Source organism: Suricata suricatta, chromosome 9, assembly GCF_006229205.1.
Source record: "Suricata suricatta isolate VVHF042 chromosome 9, meerkat_22Aug2017_6uvM2_HiC, whole genome shotgun sequence".
Classification (NCBI taxonomy): domain Eukaryota; kingdom Metazoa; phylum Chordata; class Mammalia; order Carnivora; family Herpestidae; genus Suricata; species Suricata suricatta.
This window is the reverse complement of record NC_043708.1, coordinates 50,809,408-50,831,717: the sequence shown is the minus strand read 5'-3', so window position 1 is coordinate 50,831,717 and position 22,310 is coordinate 50,809,408. Positions and strand designations below refer to the sequence as shown.

Here is a 22,310-nt window from a genome sequence, read left to right as displayed (position 1 = left end):
TCTGCTGCTTTCTCTGCCTTTGTGGGTATTTCTTCAAATCAATGATGAATCTCTTTGGGAACAGCGGTTGTCTTTTGTCTTTGTTGTTTCTTAGGCATATATTCACACTTGGATGTGGAATGGAAGAAAGCCAAATTAATTACACTTTACTCTTTCAGTTCTTGACGTGCATTTTTGAACAGGCTGCCATCATGTTAGCTTAATGCCTTTTATATTGGGGGCTTCTATTTAAGGAACTGAATTGCATTATATTCTTTTCGGTTTTGAAATTCCCAAGTAATTTATAGGACTAAATTTAGCAATATGTTTTTAGCATTTTATTTCACTTTCTAATCAAATTTATTTCTATAGTAAATACAGCCTAATACCTCTTCTTGATTTTTTTTATCTTTTCTGCTATTTTATTGATTTTTATATTGTTTACTATTTATTTTTCTTTCATCCTGCTTCTATTTAAATGCAAACTAGATGTATTGGCTTTGGGGCCTGAAACTGATAAAGCTTCCTGATTTCTTTCTATCAATAGGAGATTTCCTTCTTCCTGTTAGTAAGAACTATCTTCTGCCCTTTGAATTTAGAGCATACCCTGTAGTCAGGTCATTTTATTTAATAATGAACCATTTTTTCTTCATGTTGCTTCCAATTTTAGTTTGTTTTTCTTGGTATTGTTCTAAGACATATATTTTAAAAGAAAATAATGTGTTGTCTCTTCTTGATATTTGGAAGTTAGTTTTTGCATTTCTGCTTTGATTTATTAAAAGCTGTTTTTACAAAAAATATATATCATTAAGCACGAGTTGTTTGTTGTACTAGTCATTCTTCTACATTTTTTCCCTGTTTCTTGAGCTTTGTTAAGTTCTTGGGGCTATCTAAAAACCAGCCAGGGGCTCCTGGGTGGCTCAGTCGGTTAAGTGTCCAGCTTCGGCTCAGGTCATGATCTCACAGTTCGTGGGTTTGAGCCCTGCGTCGGGCTCTGTGCTGACAGTTAGCTCAGAGCATGGAGCCTGCTTCAGATTCTGTGACACCCGCTCTCTCTGACCCTCTCTTGCTCTGCTGTGTCTCTCTGTCTCTCAAAAATAAAAAACATTAAAAAAAAACCCAGCTAGATTCCTAAGGGGAAGAGAGATTTGGGCTATCCTGAACACAGTGATGTGTGATCACCATGGAAATACAGCATTAAGGCCACAAGCACAAGGACTGATTTACATTGGCAATACATCGCTCTCTCTTTCCTATTAAACTTTTTGTCAGGAAAAATGACTAATCATGTGACATTTTCTTTTTCATTACATTCTCTGTGATGAGAATATGAGACTGTGAATTGCCTATTACATTTTATGAATGATGGGCAAGTGCAATAACATTTTGATTTTTTTTTTGTCTACGTTGTATTGTTGGCCAACTGCCTTATTCAGTGTGACTGTACAGCATTCTGTCTTATGGTGCACAGAGTTAGCTAACCCAAATCCAGAATACTAAGAACCTATAGCTCAAAGGTAACATCAATTTCATGATATAATTTTGGCCTGTTTTCATTTAATGATTGGTATTCAAATTGGACAAAGAGAAAATTGAAATGAATTCTATTCAAAATAATTTATTGCATTTTCTCCTCAGAACTGCCATCATGTTCGCAGACAATTGGGCAGTTTACATAATTTTTAGTATGAATACAAAAGGCCTAAGATGTACAATGATCATACTTTTGAGTTCAAGAATGTTAAATGTCAATTACTCGGCATGAGGTGCTTGTAAATCCTCCTGGGGGTGGCAGTGACCCTGAGACATAGAAAGAAATCAGAGGGCAGGAAGCCTGCATGTACTTGCAGTTCTGTTGGGCAAGTCTACCTAGACTTCCTGGCTCGTTTTTGTTTTTCCAGCTTCCTGCTGTACGACAGTTCATGCTTATCATTCTCAGTCATCACACTCTTCTTGGGTACCATGACATTGTACTCTGTCTTCCCTGGGAGAACAATTGAATGTTTAGATCTTGGGAAATCTGAGACGAAAATGTTAACAAAACCCTCTTGCTAATGTCAAAGCTCTTGCTATTCACTTCAGTTTAATGCTATGGCAGCTCAGCTTAAATTCATAAGGTGACTCTGAAATGAATTCCATTGTCTGTAGGTTTCTTACCTTAGTAGAGAATAACATGCTGATTGATACACTCTGCCTTTGTACCCGTGTTACCTTCATGAAACAATAATCACTTGAAAGCAGCAACTCTGTATGAATTTATCATTGTATTCCTCACAACTTTAGTTATATAGTGCCTTACACTTAATAGTATTCAATAAATATTTATAGAATTGAATTGAGAGCCTAATAAAAGGAAATGAGTTTAGATTCCACTGGAGATAGGATTTTAATTACCTTCACCGTTGAGCTTACTACATGGATATTAAGAACCACTAAATGGCCATTGCTAAATGTTTCTTATTTATTCAACTAATACTTATTGAATCTATATACCCAGTATTGTGTTGGGAGCTAGGGACAGAGAGGGGTCATTAGGAGCCCAGACCCTCAGGTGGCTCCCAATAACAGGGTATCTTTAGGGATATTTAGCTGGAATAGGTGCTAGATTAGTTTCAAGTTTAGATCACAGGGTCGATGAAGTCCAGATAATTGGTTTAATTCTTTCAGTCCATTTAGTCAGACACTATACTCTATGGCTTCTTTCAGGCCTATGTGCCTGGTCACAAGTGGGATGTGGTGATGAACTATGTGTGAATCTGTGTCCAGTTATTATCACTATAGGGAAGCCCCTCTAAAACATGTGATCAAAGTGGGCAGTAGCACCATCTGCTCATACAAAGAACATTTTCGTCTCTAAGCCTTTTGTTGTTGTTCTTATAGGCTTACAAGAAACTAACTCTTTGAATTTCAACTCTTATTTTCAAAATTAACCCTGGATTCTTGACAAGAGAAAGGCTTGGCTTGTGGAAACTTCTTTATGTAGTTGTTGTTGACTTTAGTTGTTGTATGATAGGCTGTAGTACTGGTGACTTGCACGAGACCTGCCGGCCTCTACAGAATTTTTGGGAGAATTATACAAAGGAAACTTTTCTAGGAAGCTTAGAAAGAGCCCCCCCCCCTTTTTTTTTCCTGGAGGCTGATGGCACCTTACACCAGAGCACAGCATTCAGAATGAGCAGAGAGCATGGATTGAATTTCAGTCCCGTTCAGACCTTTTGCCAGATCCGTTGTGCTTTAGACAAAATACGTAACTGTAGGCCATAGTCCTGGCACTTGAAGATGAAATGAAATTTAATTCATGACTCTATAATGATATCCACTTATTTTTTAACCCTAAAGAGAATGCTGATCCTATTTCATAAAGATTTTACATTTAAAAACCTACTTGCTAATAGCATGTCTCCGGACTCATTTCAATATGCAAGTTCACTCACATAATGCTTAAGAGAATTTGATATCTCAAGAGAGCAGCTCAGTGCCTACTTCACAAGTGCTCTGGGGTGGGTATGAATGGAAATTGTGGGAAGGTGAAGAGCATTAAACAATCTGAGTGTTTTTCAATGAGTAACAGGTGTGTAGTACATGCAATCATTTTTTTTGCCATTTGATACATTATATTTATGCTCTATAATTTATATTGCTTTGCTTATTTGTGAAGAGCCATGCAGAAATATTATGTTTTTAACTATGAAATGACATACTTTGAGATATCAGTGTTAAAAGGATAGGTTTCCCTTTAAACATAACTGAATAATAAGAAGAGCCCTCTTAACATTGTGAGTCTAAGCAGGTGGCTTTGTAGACTCAATAACACAACAGTTGCCCACCTTCACTTACCAACATAGGCATTTAAACACACAGGAAAACAAAATTCTAGACACTTTTTGAGAATGGCTTAAATTCTCCTGTATTTGGTAGTGTAGAGAATTGTGAACAATATAATGCTGACCTTAATTCTTTCTGACTCTTCCTCTATTGCGATGTAAACTCTGTTGAAACAAGAATCTTGTTGGCTGGCTCATTCAAAGATGTCCTGTAGCAGTGTCAGCACATTGAGTGAAATTTCACGATATATATTTAGATGAATAATTAATGTTTTTAAGTTATATCACCATTAATTTAATTAAATATAAAATGTGCTGATTTTTCACAACTAAACGAGGCCTTGTTGAGATCACAGAATAATTAAAAATTAAACTTGTGATATTTTTTAGTGAATTTTGGACTTACTGAATGCTTGTTTCATTGTTGAGAGAAAGTTTGTAGGAAGGTGGAGTAGATCAGTCTGTGCCATAAATTAAGAGAATGCCAGACATAGACAACTATAAATAAGAGGGTATTTTATGCCCCTGACATTTTTCTAGCTCTCATTTTTTTCTTTCTTTTTCTCTCTCTTTCTTTTTTTTTGTGGGTGGTTGTGGTCAGAAGGAGGCTAAGAAAAATAGGAGCGGGATAATTTTAGAAAAATATACACTGAGTGAAAAGGACATTTTATAAAGCTTAGGTTTGTGGTAAAATTATATTATTTTAATATGTATTTTTGCCAATTTTAGTATCAACAGACTACATTTTTTGGGCAAGCTGATTATGTGGTTTGTTTGTGGACCTAACCTTCAGAGATATAGCAAATAGTGTGTATATACACATAACTTATATAAATATATATTTGTATTATAAAACTGAAGGGGCGCCTGGGTGGCTCAGTCGGTTAAGCTCTGGCTTCCGCTCAGGTCATGATCTCACGGCGTGGGTTCGCCCCCACGTTGGGCTCTGTGCTGACAGCTAGCTCAGAGCCTGGAGCCTGCTTCAGATTCTGTGTCTCCCTCTGTCTCTGACTCTCCCCTGCTCACACTCTCTCTCTCTCTCTCTCTCTCTCTCAAAAATAAATTAAAAACATTAAAAAATAAAAAAAATACAAATTCTATTTGCTAGAAATATCTCTGGTTTAAAACTATATGTTTTGAGTTCTAACATGAATTTTCAGTAATTGGGAAAAAAAAGGAGAGGTCTGAACCTGGATTATATAAAATCACATATGAATGCAAATCAAACAATTGTTAGCGTTTCCATTTGCAGTGTTAATTAATTGGCAGAAATTTGTAGCTTTACAAGCCAAAACTCTTGTAAATTATTGCATTAGGTATTCAGGGAAGCAGAACATATTAGAGAATGACTCTTTGATGAAATCATAGTTTGAAGTAATATATATCCTGTTAGTCCATAACATCCTGAGATTATACAAAATAGCTCAGTGTGGTGATTTGGTCATATTAAACTCTGGTATATAACTGACATTATTACTACATGGCATTGAGTAATAATCTATCTTGTTTTGGAGACTCAGGAGGGGGATCTTTCCCTCAAACCTCTCTCTCCTACTTAGGAAGGACCACAAATCTCCTTTCCCCTAGACCCGTCCCACTTTATACCTGTTTTCCTGGCATTATCACTAACAGTATCTCCTTTTACTTTCAAAGTGTTCTGTTCTTGTTTTAACAAGAAATTATTTGGACACACTACTGCTAATAATTTGCGCCGAATAGTAGACTTAGTCATTTATACTTTAGAGTGAATGTAATTTAGAACCTTTGCTAAACATAGATTTTTTAATTAAAAATTAAATCAGGAGGAGGCACACAGTCTATGAAGGTGGGAAGATGCTTAACTGGTAAATTGAGGAAACCAACAGCAATTTAATCAATTCCGCAGTTTCCCCAGAGAAATACCTTTCAGGAATCTACTTTAAATATATTTATTCAATTGTAAGTATCTTATTCCTCTTTCCTTTCTTTTTGATGTGGAGACTAAAATACAAATGTGTAAGATGGCAGAGAAGTAAGGGGACCTTGAGCTTATTTGGCCTCTCGAACACAGCTAGATCAGTATCAAACCATTTTGAATACCCAGGAAATCAATCTTAGGATTAACAGTACAGTCTGCATAATTTGAGAGAGAGAACATGACAGGTATGTTGTGGAGAGAGGTGAATTGGGGGAGGGAAGGGAGACCTTTTTGAGGAGAGGGAAAAGACGGGGCGACAGCCAGCGCATCAGGTTTATACAAGAAAGCACTCCCCCTGAAAGCAGCAGAGAGAAGGAGTGAAAATACACACAGGGGACTGCACAAGAAATCCGTCCCCCAAAACCATTGAGTGGGGGAAAAGGGGAGGGTTTCAATTCCACCAGTTTTTTATAAATAGCAGATTACAGAATATAAAGTTTCAGAGGTCAGCCCCTGGTGATACTTCAGTGAGGAAACAGAGTGGAGCAAAGGGAGTGGGCAGCGTGGTCTGAGAATCCCCTGGTCACACAGGGAGAAGAGGTTCCACTGTTTGGAGTGCATTTGCTAGAGGTGATACCCCTCTATGTGGGTGAAGGACCTAGTGGGTGCCATCAAGCCCACGTTCACCCATATAGGAACAAAGATGCCAACTGAGGGCAGCAATTTGTAGATTTGGCTACTGGCTCTGGCTGTGTGCTGAGATTTGTCACAAACTCTGAGCCTCTGCGACTGTGCAGTGGTGTGACTGTTTCCTGGGACAAGCCAGTTCTGGCCACAGTGCCACAAGAACTTCCCCCAGAAGGTCAGCATGGGTCTGAACGGCGTCTCTGAAGTATGGGGTTTTGAAACAGACCTGTGCTTGAGAGAAAACTCTGGGGAGAGGCACTGCTTGGTAGGCAGATGGCGTGAACATAGACAAGGGGGAAAACAAGGAGTTGATGGAAGCAGGGGACACAGGGAAGGTGACTAATCATGCATCTGTGAGGGCGTGAACTTCCCACTCTGGAGCCGAGAGAACAGGGGGAAGCCATTTTCAGCATTAGTCCACCAACACTGATCAACAGAGTAATCACAGCACCACCAAATGGAGACTGGAGCCATTCCAACAAGCCCTGTCCCTCTGTGCCCTGTAGGCACATCTAGGTCAAGTCAGCCTGAGAATTAGAGTAGCCAGCCCATCTCCCAAAAGACCAGCACAAATCCCTTCTACATGTTTAATCTACTGACCGTGGGGGACTGCAAAGTTTCAGCTCTAGAGGGAACTGGATCTAGTTTAATTTTGTTGTTGTTGTTGTTTGTTCATTTTTTTCTTGTTGCTGTTGCTTCTGTTTTTGTTGTTGCATTTCTTTTGTTCTGTTTGTTGGATACAGAAAGAGCAAATTATTTTATCTTTATTATTATTTTATTATTCTAATTTTTTAAATTTTGATGTTTTTTCTGTGCGTCTTTTCTGTTTTCTCTTTTTTCTATCAAGCTTCTCTTAACAAGCAAACCAAAACACATGTAGGTTCTAGCTTCCTATATTTGATTTTTTTTTAAAAAACTTAAAAATTTTTATTTTATTCTGTTATGATGATGATGATGATGATGATTTTTTTCTTCCTCTGGAATGACAAGATGGAAGAATTTATCTCAAAAGCAAGAACAGGAAAAATGATGGCCAGGGATTTAATGAATGCAGATATAAGTAAGATGTCAGAACTAGAATTTAAGACAATTATAAGGATACTAGTTGGCTTGAAAAAGCATGGAAGACACCAGAGAATCCCTTTCTGCAGAGATTAAAGAACTAAAATCTAGTCAGGCTAAAATTAAAAATGCTATAACTGAGATGCAGTCCCAAATGGAGGCCATAAAGATGAGGATGGACTAGGCAAAGGAGTGAGTTAGCAATATAGAAAATAAAATTATGGAAAATAATAAAACTGAACACAAGAGGGGAAAAAAGTGTCAGGGATCACAAAAGCAGATTTAGGGCACTCAGCAATTTATTAAACCATATGAACATTTGTATCATACGAGTCCCAGAAGATGAAGAGAGAGAAAAAGGAGCAGAAGGTTTATGGGAACAAATTATAGAGGAAAAACTTTCCTAATCTGGGGAAGGACATAGACATCAAATTCTAAGAAGCACAGAGAACTCCCATTAAACTTTACAAAAGCTGGCCATTGCTAAGGCATATCATAGTGAGATTCACAAAATACATAGACAGGAAAGAATACTGAAAGCAGCAAGGGAAAAAAAGTCCTTAACCTCCAAGGGAAAGCAGAACCAGGATCACAGCAGATCTGTCCAAAGAAATTTGACAGGCCAGAAAGGAGTGGCAGGATGTATTCAACACGCTGAGTAGAAAAAATATGCAGCCAAGAATACTCTATCTGGCAAAACTGTCATTCAAAGTAGAAGGAGAAATTAAATTTCCCAGACAAATGAAAACTAAAGGAGTTCATGACCACTGAACCAACCCTAAGAGACATTTTAAGGGGATCTCTTTGAGTGGAGGAAAAAAAGACCAAAGACAACAAAGACTAGAAACAGTAAGAGAGCATCCCCTGAAACATCAGCTCTATAGGTAACACAGTGACACTAAATTCATATCTTTCAATAATCACTCTGAATGTAAATGGACTAAATGCTCCAATCAAAACATATAGAGTATCAGAATGGATTTTTAAAAAAGACCCCAAGACACTCATTTTAGACCTAAAGCCCCCTGCAGATTGATAGTGTGGGGATGGAGAACCCTCTATCATGCTCATGGATGTCAAAAGAAAGCCAGAGAAGCCATACTCCTATCAGACAAACTAGATTTTTTATTTATTTTTAATTTAATTTTATTACTTTATTTTATTTTTTGATGTTTATTATTTATCTTGAGAGAGAGAGAGCACAGCAGAGGAGGGGCAGAGAGAGAGAAGGAGAGAGAATCTCAAGTAGGCTCTGTGCCATCTGCACAGAGCCCAGTGTGGGGCTCAAACTCACATACCTTGAGATCATGACCTGAGCCAAAATCATGAGCCTGACACTCAATCAACTGAGCCGCCCAGGTGCCCCACATTAAAACAAAGACTTTAAGAAGAGCTGAAGAAGGGCATTATATAATAATTAAGGGGTCTATCCATCAAGAAGATCTAGCAATTGTAGTGGTACATGGTTGGCTCAGTCAGTTGAACCTCTGACTTTGTCTTAGGTCATGATCTCCTGGTTCATGAGTTTGAGCCCCATGTTGAGCTCTGTGCTGACAGCCTATAGCCTGGAGCTTGCTTTGGATTCTGTGTCTCTTGAGCCCCACGTTGGGCTCTGTGCTGACAGCCTATAACCTGGAGCCTGCTTTGGATTCTGTGTCTCCTTTTCTCTCTGCCCCCCCCCCTCAAAAAAAAAATAAATGTTAAAAAATTTTTAAAAAGGTCTAGCAATTATAAATATTTATATCCCCAACTTGAAAGCACCCAAATATATAAATAAATTACTAACAGACATTAAGAAACTCATTGAAAATAATACAATATTAGTAGGGGGCTTTAACATCCCACTCACAGCAAGAAACAGATTATTGAAGCAGAAAATCAACAAGGAAATAAGGGTTTAGGATGACACACTGGACCAGATGGACTTAAGACATATATTCAGAATATTTCATCCTAAAGCAGCAGAATGCACATTCTTCTCAAGTGTACCTGGAACATTCTCCAGAATAGATCACATACTGGGTTGAATTCAGCCCTCAACAAGTACAAAAAGATCAAGATCATACCATGCATGTTTTCAGACCACAATAGCATGAAACTTGAAGTCAACCATAAGAACAAATTTGAGTCTCTCTCAAATACATGGAGGTTAAACAACTTCCTACTAAAGAACAAATAGGTTAACCAGGAAATTAAAAGAAATTTTTAAAAATTCATGGAAGCAATGAAAATGAAAACACAACAGTCCAAAACTTTTGGCAGTCCTAAGAAGGAAGCACATTACAATTCATGCAAGTCTCCAGAAACAAGAAAGGCCCTAAATATATAACCAAATCTTACACCTAAGGAAGCTAGAAAAGTAATAGCAAATAAAGCCTAAAACCAGCAGAAGAAGGTAAATAATAAAGATTAGAGCAGAAATAAATGATATAGAAATTAAAAAAAAAAACAGTGGAGCAGAACAACAAAACTAAGAGGTGATTCTTAGAAAGAATTAACAAAATTTATAAACCCCTAATGAGACTTATAAAAAAAGAGAAAGGATTCAAATAGATAAAATCATCAATGAAAGAGGAGAGATCACAACCAGCACCACAGAAGTACAAATAACCATAAGAGATTACTATGAAAAATTATGTTAACCATCTAGGCAATCTACAAGAAATGGAAACATTTTAGAAACGCACAAACAGAAACAGGCAGAAATAGAAAATTTGAACAGGCCCATAACCAGCAAAGAAATTGAATCAGTGGCCAAAAACTTCCCCAGCAAACAAGAGTCCTGAGCCAGACGACATCCTGGACTGATGCCTTCCCAGGAGAATTCTTTAAAGAAGAGTTAATACCTATAATTCTCAAACTGTTCCAAAACATTGAAATCAAAGGAAAACTTCCAAACTGATTCTATGAGGCCAGCATTATCTTGATTCCAAAACCAGACAAAGACCCCACTAAAAAGGAAAATTATAGGCCAATATCCCTGATGAACATGAATGAAAAAATTCTCAACAAGTATTAGCATATCAAATTCAACAGTACATTAAAAGAATTATTCAACATGATCAAATGATATTTATTCCTGGGCTATAGGTATGGTTCAATAATTGCAAATCAATCAATGTGGTACACCATTTTAATAAAAGAAAGGATAAGAACCATATTATCTTCTCAATAGATGCAGAAAAAAAAATTGGCAAAATACAACATCCATTCTTGTTAAAAACCCTCAACAAAGTAAGTATAGATAGAATATACCTAAAGATTGTAAAGGTCATATATGAAGGACCCACAGCTAATTATCATCCTCATTGGGGAAAACTGAGAACCTTTCCCCTACAGTGAGGAAGAAGACAAGGATGTCCACTCTCATCATTACTATTTAACATAGTACTGGAAGTGTTAGCCTCAGCAATCAGACAACAAAAAGAAATAAAAGGTATTCATATTGGCAAGGACAGAATGAAAACTTCAGTATTTGCAGATAATGTGATACTCTATGTAGAAAACCTGAAAGACTCCACTATAAACTTGCTAGAACTACTGCATAAATTCATCAAAGTTGCAGGATATAAAATCAACATGCAGAAATCTGTTACATTTCTATATATAAATAACGGCAGTAGAAAAAGAAATCAAGGAATTGATCCCATTTGCAATTGCATCAAAAACAATAAGATAACTAGGAATTATCTTAACTAAGAAGTAAAAGATCTATACTCCGAAAACTATAGTACACTTGTGAAAGAAATTGAAAAAGACACAAAGACATGGAAAATTCCATACTCATGGATTGGAAGAACAAACATTGTTAAAATCTCTATAGTACCCAAAGCATTCTGCACATTTAATGCGATCCCTGTCAAATACCACCAGCATTTTTCACAGAGCTAGAGTAAACTGTTCTAAAATTTGTATTGGATCACAAAAGACTTTGAATAGCCAAAGCAATCTTGAAAACGAAAAAACTGGAAGCATCATGATTCTGGACTTCAAGCTATATTACAAAGTTGTAGTCATCAAGACAGTATGGTACTGGCATAAAAACAGACACATAGATCAATGGTCCAGAAGGGAACCTACACCTAATCTTTTATAAAGCTTCTGCATAGTGAAGGAAACAATCAACAGAACTAAAAGGCAGCATAAAAAGAGAAAATATTTGCAAATGACATATCTGATAAAGGGTTAGTATCAAAAATCTAAAGAACTTATGAAACTCAGCTCCCAAAAAACAACTATCCCTGTTAAGAATGGACAGAAGACATGAATAGACATTTTTCCAAAGGAAACTTCTATATGACTATAGGCACATGAAAAGAAGCTAAACATCACTCATCAGGGAGATACAAATCAAAACCATGATGAGATGCCTATCAGGATGGCTACAATTAACAACACAAGAAACTGCAGGTATTGGTGAGGATGTGGAAAAAGGAGAACTCTCTTTCAATGTTGGTGGGGAGGCAAACTGTTGCAGCCCCTTTGGAGAACAGTATGGAGGTTGCTCAAGAAACTAAAAATAGAACTACTCCATGATCCTGCAATTCTCTATTAGCTATTTACCCAAAGGATACAAAAATACAGATTTGAAGGGGTGCATGCACCCCAATATTTATAGCAGCATTTTCAACAATAGCTAAATTATGGAGAGAACCCAAATGTCCACTGATTGATGAATGGATAAAGAAGAGGTGGTATACACACACACACACACACACACACACACACACACAATGGACTATTACTCAGCCATCAAAAATAATGAGATCTTGCCATTTGCAATCATTTGGATGAAACTAATATGTATTACGCTAAGTGAAATAAGTCGATCAGAGAAAGAAAAATACCATATAATTTCATATGTGGGGTTTACTAAACAAACCAGATGAACATATGGGAAGGGGAAAAAGGGAAGAGAGGGGAACAAACCACAAGAGACTCTTAACAACCCTTAGAGAATAAACTATGGGTTGATGGGGGGAGGTGGATGGGAGTCGGGCGAGGTGGGGGATGGGAACTAAAGAGGGCATTTGCGATGAGCCCTTTGTGTTGTAAGTGATGAATCACTGAATTCTATTCTTGAAACCAATATGGCATCACGTCTTAACTAACTAAAAGTTAAATTAAAAAAAGGAAAAAAATATAAATGTCTAGAAATAGAAAACCTATAAAATTATTGGTCATTTTCTCTTAGTAATCAATAACTGCCTACATTTGGGTAATTTTTATTCAAAGCATTTCAACTTTAATGTCTGTGTCATCCTGCTTACCTCTTTGTCCCTGGGTCTCCTGTTATATTCCCTTCTTTCTTCACTCTTCTCCCCCATCCCCATGTTCCCATGTGTTATTCTCTGTCTCCCTCTGTCTTTCCCTGTCTTATCTCTCTGTTTGCTATGTTTTGTTATGTTTGATGCCATTTTGCCTTTCAGCTTATTCTCCTAAAACAATAAACCAAATACTCTAACAGGGCACACTGATATATTTACATAGCTTGAATTTCAGCATATGCTGTATAATTATTGGTTTTGGACAGTTGTAATTTCTAAGTTTTCCTATGCCTATATTGATATTTTCAGAATTTCTTTGCCTTTTCACCAGTTAATATTTTTTTCGGCATGCACTATAGACTCAAAACTTTGATAAGCATTGTGGAAAGTTTGGTAGAATAGAAGAGTGGCTCATATACCCAAATGAATACTTACAGTGTAGATAGGGAAGGTGTGACTTAGTGAACAGTACAAGTTAGAATATGGACTATTATCAATTTATAAATAGGGTATGTTTCAAGATTATTTGAGAGATAGTCACCTTGGAATCTGAAGGCTTTTTCCTCTCAGAAAAAAATATTTTATGGCCATAATAATCCAATCTAAAACAGCTAGTTATACTTACGATTAGTTGGATTAATGGTGCCATAGAACCTAAATCCTACTAGGAGAAGATACTCCTACATTTTAACTGGGATGGAAGAAATACATCTTCCTCTTATAGCACAGGGCTTAAGGTTTACGTCTGGTAGTAGAGGAATGTGAGAACATGAAAGCAGGGGACATGCCAATGTGGACGTGGAAGTGGCTTCCAAAGCCAAGTGTTCACAATGAGGGCAAATTGAGGGTAATAGAGCCCCTCTCCGTGTGGGAGAAACTGTACACACTGTATAAGGTCTAAAGAGAGGGAGATTAATGAAAGCTTGAGTAGCCATGATGTCTGTAAAGAAGAACACAGGACTTAAATTGAATGTTAAAAAATTGTTGGTTTCTTACTCATGTATCATTTTTCCTGCATATTCTGGTTGGTTATTTCTTGAGTTAGTGCCTTCCCTCATCAGCAAATATTTTAACTTGCCCCAAATCTGCTAGTTGGCTATTGTCACGTCATTGCTATGTTCACAAAGCATCTTCTCAGATGATAGAGAGCACAGGTAGCAAGGAGAAGAAGTTCTTCAAGCCATGACATCATACTTAAATTATATGCAACTGACTTTGTTATCTGCATGAGGACCATCTGTGTTTGTGAATTATTTTAAGAGCTATATGAAGGCTGGGAAAATTTTTCTTTGAGGTCTCTCACAAACCAGGATATATTCTTGCACCGTTCGATTTAATGTTAAGGTTTGTAAACTCAGCTCTGCCAAGTAAAATTGGAAAGGGATGCTTTTCTCAAAAGCTAACAGAATGCATTTGAAGATGCAACTTACAGAAATTTGGATATGAAACCTGTGTGAGAAAAATACGGTAATGTGGAAAGAGCATTAGACTTAGAGCAAAAGACCCAGGAGTTGTTCCTTTTGGCACAATTTATTAGGCTTATAGTCTTGGTGAAGGCATTAACTTCTCTGAGGCTCAGTTTCTTTATCAGGCAGAGTAGCTAATAATACAAGCCAGTTTATCACATAGAAGGTTTCGAGGCTTGAATGGGATAAAGAGAAAATGGTACCGCTGTGGAAATGACTCTACAAATCTACTTACTGATCACTATATTATTCTCTTGGCCCTGAATTACAATCTCAGGGCTTGTTTTCCAGGACTTCTAGAATTAGATGGTATCTCAAGATACCAGCTAGTCTATTCTCCTGCCTTTAAGCAGATAATTAAATGCAGAAATTGAGACCCAGAGAAGTTAAGTGATTTGTACATTGTCACACAGACTGTGAGTACATGAAAACTGAGGTACTGTTTTTTTTTCCCCATTGTATCAGAGTAACACTTACAAAACATAATGCATCTCATTGGAGCAGAATATTTTTAAAGTGTCCAATTTTTGTTTTTTTTTCCTTTGAAACAAGCAAACATGATTTCTTTAAAGGAGAGATATGGAATGTCTATAATAATCACCATTTTCATAGTGTGAATTTGGGACATAGGGTACGAAATGTCCATAATTGTATTTCTTAGAACGATATCCAGTTAAACGTAAAATATCAAGATGCAGAAGTGTTTGTATTTGACCCTTTTTACTTCAGTAGCTAAAATCAGTAAACACTGCATAGGTTACTCATCAATGGCAAATTTGTGGGAATCACAGGGTATGAGTATCTGGTAAATAAATAGAAGAGTATTTACAATGTTTGCTAATTAAAGCAATTGATATTATTTAAGTAAAGAGGAGGGTAAGCCATTATTGAGCGTCCTTCCCAGACGATTAATGAAGATCAATGAAGCTCAGTCTCAGCTAGCTGAGGGCTGTAAATTAGGGACAAAAATACTTTTATCCTACATTTACCTCACTTTATCCTTGTGGATTTAGGACGCTATTAGTAGGGTGCCGTGCCAAGAAGCAACAGACTACAATGTCTTTTACTCTCCTGATGAGTTACCACTCTAGCAGTAATCAAAGCAACTTAAAAAGTAATGATCAAAATAAAAACAAAATCAGTAAACAGTCAGCAGAAATTTTTTAGTCTCAGTTCTAAGAGAGGATTTATCACTTGCTGTTTATCACTAATTGATACAAGATGACAAACTCAGAATTTCTCAACCTTTCCTGGCTGTTTTCTTTTTACTTGTAGGTCAAGTTCTTTTAGCAATTGGGTGTGAACTTTGATTTATGGCTTTTTGATTAGCAGGTCGGAAGCTTGAGAAAGTTGTCTGCAGTGACATCATTTAGTTGGCTAATTAGTATGCTTGATCTGAGCCAGTAGAATACAGTTCTCATTATAAAGTCTCAGAGAAACTAAAACAGTGTTGCTATTTACTCAAACTCTCAGTTAGAGGAATTGAGTTGTAAATCTTGAATGCCTGGGCTTTCTCTTCTAGCACTTCTGCTCAAACAGAAAATAGATGAGAAGAGCATCACAATGGTATTCAGTTACTTCTGGTCTTAAATCAACTCAAAACAGTGGGAAGGCAGAAAATTTACATAATTAAATTGTAATGTAGCGAGACTCCACCCTCTCCCCTTTCCTGGCTTCCGACTTTCCTTAATCTTCTCAGGACTCTTTGCTTTTCTGTCAATTTTTTTACTCACTCCTATTTGCTTTTACTCTTATTCAACTGGAAGAGTTGGTCATTATGTATAATGATCAATTTTATAATTATTCTAGTTTTTATATGTCTATAAAAATTCATGACAGATGCATAAGTTGGAGAAAAGAACATGGCTGATGTGATTACAAAAATTTACTACAGATCTCAGAACTAAAAAATAAAGTAAAAGAACTCTGTCAATTTCCTCATGTACTTAAACAATAGGCCCTTGTGTTCATAGCACATTTCTAACTCCCTGAAAGTTTGGGGGCTAAGTCTTTGGTGTTGGAAATTCATAAATGAAGTAAAATCATAAAAACCTATGAATCTTTTACTTACTTGATTTTATTGACTAAAGTATTTTAAAAACCATGTTTTGAGAACTTCTTTTGAGAAAGTAGGCAAAGAATATATGTACAATTGAATATAATTGGGTGTACATAAAACATAGGAAAATTGTAGAGGAAATCCCTTTTTTTAATGTTTATTTTATTTTTTTAAAATGTTTTATTAATTTTTTCCATAATATTTTATTGTCAAATTGTTTTCCATACAACACCCAGTGCTCTTCCCCTTAAGTGCCCTCCACCATCACCACCACCAAATTTTTGATACAGGAGAGACAGAGCATGAGAGGGGGAGGGTCAGAGAGAGAAGGAGACACAGAACCGGAAGCAGGCTCCAGGCTCTGAGCTGTCAGCACAGAGCCTGACGCAGGGCTCGAACCCACGAACGTGAGATCTGACCTGAGCCGAAGTCAGAGGCTTAACCGACTGAGCCACCCAGGCGCCCCTGTTTATTTTTGAGAGAGACAGAGCATGAGCAGGGCAGGGGTAGAGAGAGGGAGACAGAATCCGAAGCAGGGTCCAGACTCCAAGCTGGTAGTACAGAGTCCGAAGCGGGGCTCAAACTCGTGAATCGTGAGATCATGACCTGATTTGAAGTCAGACACTTAACCACCTGAACCACACAGGTGCCCCAAGGAAATCATTTGAATAACATTTAAAATATAAATGGGTAGGGGTGTCTGAGTGGCTCAGTCGGTTAAATACCAACTTATGATCCATGAGTTCAAACCCTTTGTGGGGCTCTGTGCTGACAGCTCAGAGCCTGGAGCCTCCTTTGGATTCTGTGTCTCCCTCTCTCTGCCCCTGCCCTGTTTGTGCTCTGTCTTTCTCCCCATCTCAAAAATAAATAAACATTAAAAAATAAATAAATAACTCTTAACAATTTATTTTTAATGGATGCATGTTACTCCATTGGTTAGACATACCATTATTTGTTTAAACAGTCCTTATTGTGGTATTGACTATTTTTCACTTTTATAGGATGAAAATTTGATGTTTATGTTTGTGAGTGTGTGTGTATATAAATATACACTTTTTTTTAATACTCCCTAGTAGCTATCCTGCAGAGAGGACTGTATAGCCCTAAGCTCTGGTAGAGCACTGTGATAACACTAGAGTAGGAGCTGACATTTGTCTCCAGTTTCTAACAAATGAGGCATTGTCCTCAGTACTTTACATAAAGTTAATTCCCTGAACAACCTGATGAGGCCAACAATGTGATTTTCATGATTATTTTCCCTTCTTACAGATTATTTCTTAATGACTTCTAGAAGTTAAATGGCAGGTCTGATCTCATACAACTAGTTAGTGGCAGAGCTAGGATTTTAAGCATAGAAAGTCCAGCTCTAAGTTCTAATGGTGTTGTCTCTGAAACATCTGTGTAATTTGGGTTTAAATATCGTGTATGTGACAAAACTTCATAACATACTTTATTCAAAAATGGAGTCAGGTCTACCTTTATGAGAGTATGTGAGGAAGAGCACAGAGGTCTGGAAAGTGAACTTCATGGGGGGAAATATTAATGCTTTCCTAAGGGAGTCTGTACATCTCAGAACAGGGGACTTTCCACCAGTAACAATTAGTATCTCAATTGCCAAGTGTTTAGGCCATGGTTGCTCCTTTATTTGCTACAGACTTAAAATCTTCTGAAATCTATCTTAAAATTGAATAAACCTCAAAGTGTAAGATACATAGGAAGAATAAATGTCAGAATATAATGGCAGCTTTGAAAGCCATCAGAAATATACTAGACAACCTTAAAAGAGTAAAGAAAAAATACAGCAATTTTGAAACACAAAGTGCTACAAAAATGCTTAAAAAACCAGAAAAGTAAGAATTTACTTTATTATAAATGACATACTAATTTTGTTCTTCTTTAGTGTTTATTAATAAATATGGGCCATTATTCCTCATTAAAAAAACATGCTAGGGTGCCTGGTGGCTCAGTCAGTTAAGTGTTTGACTCTTGATTTTGGCTCGGGTCATGATCTCATGATTTGTGAGATTGAGCTCTGCACTGACCATGTGGAGCCTGCTTGGGATTCTCTCTGTCCCTCTCTCTGTGCCCTTGCCCCACTTGTGTACTTTCTTTCTTAAAATGATAATATATAAATAAATAAACATTTTAAAAAGGCTGTCTTTCTTTTCTCAAAACAAAATTAAGATGGGATACACTTTATGGATGAAATGGGTAAAAGAATATTTCCAGAAGACTGTTCACAATTCACCTAGCACTGCAGGAATCTTAGGTAACAAATACCCAAGAAAACTCACTGGCACACAGTAAGCTTTTATTGCTTTCACAATGTGTGGGTGGTTGACTAGGCAGCTTTGGTGATCTTGATTCGGCTTGCTCACTGTGGTATCAGCTGCCTTTGGCCTGGCTAGGACAACAGGTGGAAATCAATTCTGATCATGTGTTTTCTCATCTATCTGTAGGTTAACTGGTGTATTTTTATGACTCTGGTAGGGACAGGTTAACTGGTGTATTTTTATGACTCTGGTAGGGACAGGAAAGCACCAACAAGTAAACATTTTTACAAATATTTATATAATGTCTTTTAGAGTCTCATTTGCCAAAGGAAATGACATAGTCATGCTCAGAATCAAAGGGTAGAAAAACATACCTTTAAAAATATTATTGAGGCATAACTGACACACATTGTCATATTAGTTTCAGGTATACAACATAGTGATTCAAGAACTCTATAGATTATTCAGTGCTCACCATGATACGTGTAGTAACATCTGCCACCATGCAACATTATTATAGTATTATTGACTATATTTCCTATGCTTTAGTTTTCATCTCCATAACTTGTTTACCTCATAACTAGGAATTTGTACCAATTAATCCCCTTTACCTATTTCATCCATCCCTATCCCCATCCTCCCTTCTGGCATTCACCAGTTAGTTCTTTGTATTTAAGAGTCTGTTTTTTAATTTGTTCATTTATTTTGTATTTAGATTCCACATATAAGTGAAATCCTAAGATATTTATATTTCTCTGTCTCATATATTTCACTTAATGTAACACCCTCTAGGTCATTCTATAGTGTCACAAATGGCAAGATTTCATTTTTTTTATGGCTGAGTAATATTTCATTGTACGTATATATGCTCTATCTTCATTATCTGTTCATCTATTGATGGATATTTGGGTTGCTTCCATATCTTGGCTATTGTAAATAATGTTGCAATAAACATGAGGGTGCATGATACCTTTTTGAATTAGCACTTTTGTTTTCTTTAAGTAAATGCCCAGTAGTGGAATTATGGGATCATGCAATAGTTTTGTTTTCAGTTTTTTAAGGAACTTCCACACTGTTTTCTATAGCAGTCACACCAATTTATATTCCCACTAAAAATGCATAAAAGTTTCCTTTTCTCCACATCTTCACCAACACTTGTTATTTCTTGTCTTTTTTGTACTGGCCATATCTGACTGGTAGGGAGTCATACCTCATTGTGGTTTTGATTTGCATTTCTCTAGTGATTAGTGATGCTGAGTATCCTTTCATGCATCTGTTGGTCATCTGTATGTCTTCTTTTGGAAAATGTCTACTCAGGTCCTCTGCCCACTTTTTAAATTGGATTTTTGTTACTTTGGTGTTGGGTTGTATAACTTCTATATATATGCACCCCTTATCAGATATATTATTTGCAAATATATTCTCTTGTTCAGTGGGTTGTCTTTTTGTTTTGTTGATGTTTGCCCTTGCTATGTGAAACTTTTTTATTTTGATGTAGTCCCAATAGTTTATTTTTGGTTTTTGTTTTCCTTGCCTAAAGAATTTTATGGTTTCGGGTATCATATATAAGCTTTTAATCCATTTTGAGCTTATTTTTTATGTATAGCATAAGAAAAAATACACCTTTTGATTGGAAGAGATCAAAAGTTAGATGACAAAGGTTGTGATCCCAAGGAAGGTTGAACAACTGGAGCTAATAATGCAATCAATGGTTGATTACAAGCTGATATTGTATAATTATTTTTATATTCACCAGATAAGTAAATACAATTCAGGGGCACCTGGGTGGCTTAGTTGAGTGTCCAACTTTGGCTCAGGTCATGATCTCATGGTTTGTGAGTTCGAGCCCCGCATTGGGCTCTGTGCTAACAACTTAGAGCCTGGAGCCTGCTTTGAATTCTGTGTCTCCCTCTCTTTCTGCCCCTCTCCTGCTCATACTCTTTTTGTCTCTGTCTCAATAATAAATAAAACACTAAAATTAAAAAAAAAGTAAATATAATTCAAACACATCATTAATAATATTGACCTTGGTAGATAGAGATAATCATGTTCTTTCTTCTTAAGTATTCATATGTGCTGAAGGCTTTAGCCTGAGAGGATTTCTCTTGTGGTCAAATGGAATTCTAATGATACAATTACAAATTTGCCTTAAAGTTTGCCACAGAGATAAACTAAGTGATTACTAAAGAACAATCCAGGATTCCAATAGCAGCTCTGAAGAATAGTCATCATAAATTGTATCTTTACCCAATAAGATTACTATACAAAATATTGCTCCAATATGGGTGTTTCTAAGAAACCTCATGCCAACTATGTGACTGCATAGGAAATAATATCATGTGCTTTGTAATAGAACTTTTCCTGGGACTTGTAAATTTATATCATGAAGTATGTTTTTACAGATGAGAAAATCAAGGATCAGAGAACAGTCCAATCAAAAACAGAAGAACTGAGTTTTGTTCCCAGATGTGTTTGGATTACAAAACCTGTTCTCGTTTTACTGTAGTGCACTGCCTGATACGTGTACATATGTTTGTATTGTATGTATTGTCATGTTTACTAGAGAATAAAAGCATCTTTATTTTTCCTCCATAATATTTTATTGTCAAATTGTTTTCCATACAACACCCAGTGCTCTTCCAAAAGCATCTTTTAACTAATTCTGAATATTTTAGAATGTGGTACTATTTTTTAAGCAGAATTGTCGAAATGTAACTTATATACAATAGAATGTACCTATTTTACGTGTGATGAGTTTGGCTAAGTTTAATATTGCACCTGCTACTGCAATCAAGATTTAGAGCTCTATCACCCCGGCAAGTTTCCTATGCCCCTTCACAGTATGCAGCAACCCTACCCCTGGCTTCAGATAACTACTGATCTGTAAAACTGTAGTTTTGCCTTTTCCGGAGCTTCAAATAAATAACATTATAAAACATGGAATCTTTTGTTTAGCTCATTTCACTTAATACTTTTTGAAGATTCATTTAAATTTTTTGTATAGCATCAGTTTATTCCTTTTTACTACTGAATAGTATAGTAATAGCATAGTAGTATAGTAAGTAAATGGTAGTAGCTTATAAATATTTTCTCTCAATCTGTGGACTATCTTTTCATTTTCAGAACAGTGTCTTTTGTTCTTCTAACTTTTTAAATGTTTTTGTTATTTTAATGTTTGAGAGAGAGACGGGGCATGAGCGAGGGAGGGGCAGAGAGAGAGGGAGACACAGAATCCAAAGCAGGCTCCAGGCTCTGAGCTAGCTGTCAGCACAGAGCCTGACGCGGGGCTTGAACCCATGAATGGGAGATCATGACTTTAACAGAGGTCAGACACTTAGCTAACTGAGCCACGCAGGTGCCCCAGAACGGTCTTTGGAAGAGCAAATGTTTTTAATTTTGGTGAAGTCAAATATACCATTTTCTTTTGTGGGGTTCTTCGGTCATGTCAAAGAATGTTTTGCTTAATCCAAGATCAAAAAGAATTTCTCTTATATTTTATTTTAGAAGTTTTATAGTTTAGTTCTTACATTTATTAGGCCTACCACCCTTTTGAATTATTATTTTTTTGAATGGTATGAGATAAAGGTCAAAGCTATTGCTTTTTCCATACAAGTATTCAGTTATTCCACTATTGTTTTTTGAAAAGATAATCTTTCAAAATTGAATTACTGTGGAATTGTAATACTATCAAATATTAATTGGCCATATGAGTGTGGATCTATTTTTGGAGTCTCCATTCTGTTCCATTAATGTTTATATCTTTCTTATGCCGATACCATACTGTCTTTTTTTTTTT

General features: G+C 36.4%; 1 long non-coding RNA gene across 2 annotated transcripts in view; it reads left to right on the top strand.

Moving 5' to 3' along the window:
- The window catches only part of LOC115302137, a 76,356-nt gene that overhangs the window by 4,495 nt on the left and 49,551 nt on the right, over positions 1 to 22,310 (top strand). Inside the window, exon 1 of one of the 2 annotated variants that reach the window (XR_003913429.1) lies at positions 13,952 to 14,060. The exons of the other annotated variant lie outside the window; for it this stretch is intronic. This is a non-coding gene — a long non-coding RNA (uncharacterized LOC115302137). Of the gene's footprint in view, positions 1 to 13,951; positions 14,061 to 22,310 lie in introns of those variants that run through there. 2 annotated transcript variants of the gene reach the window in all.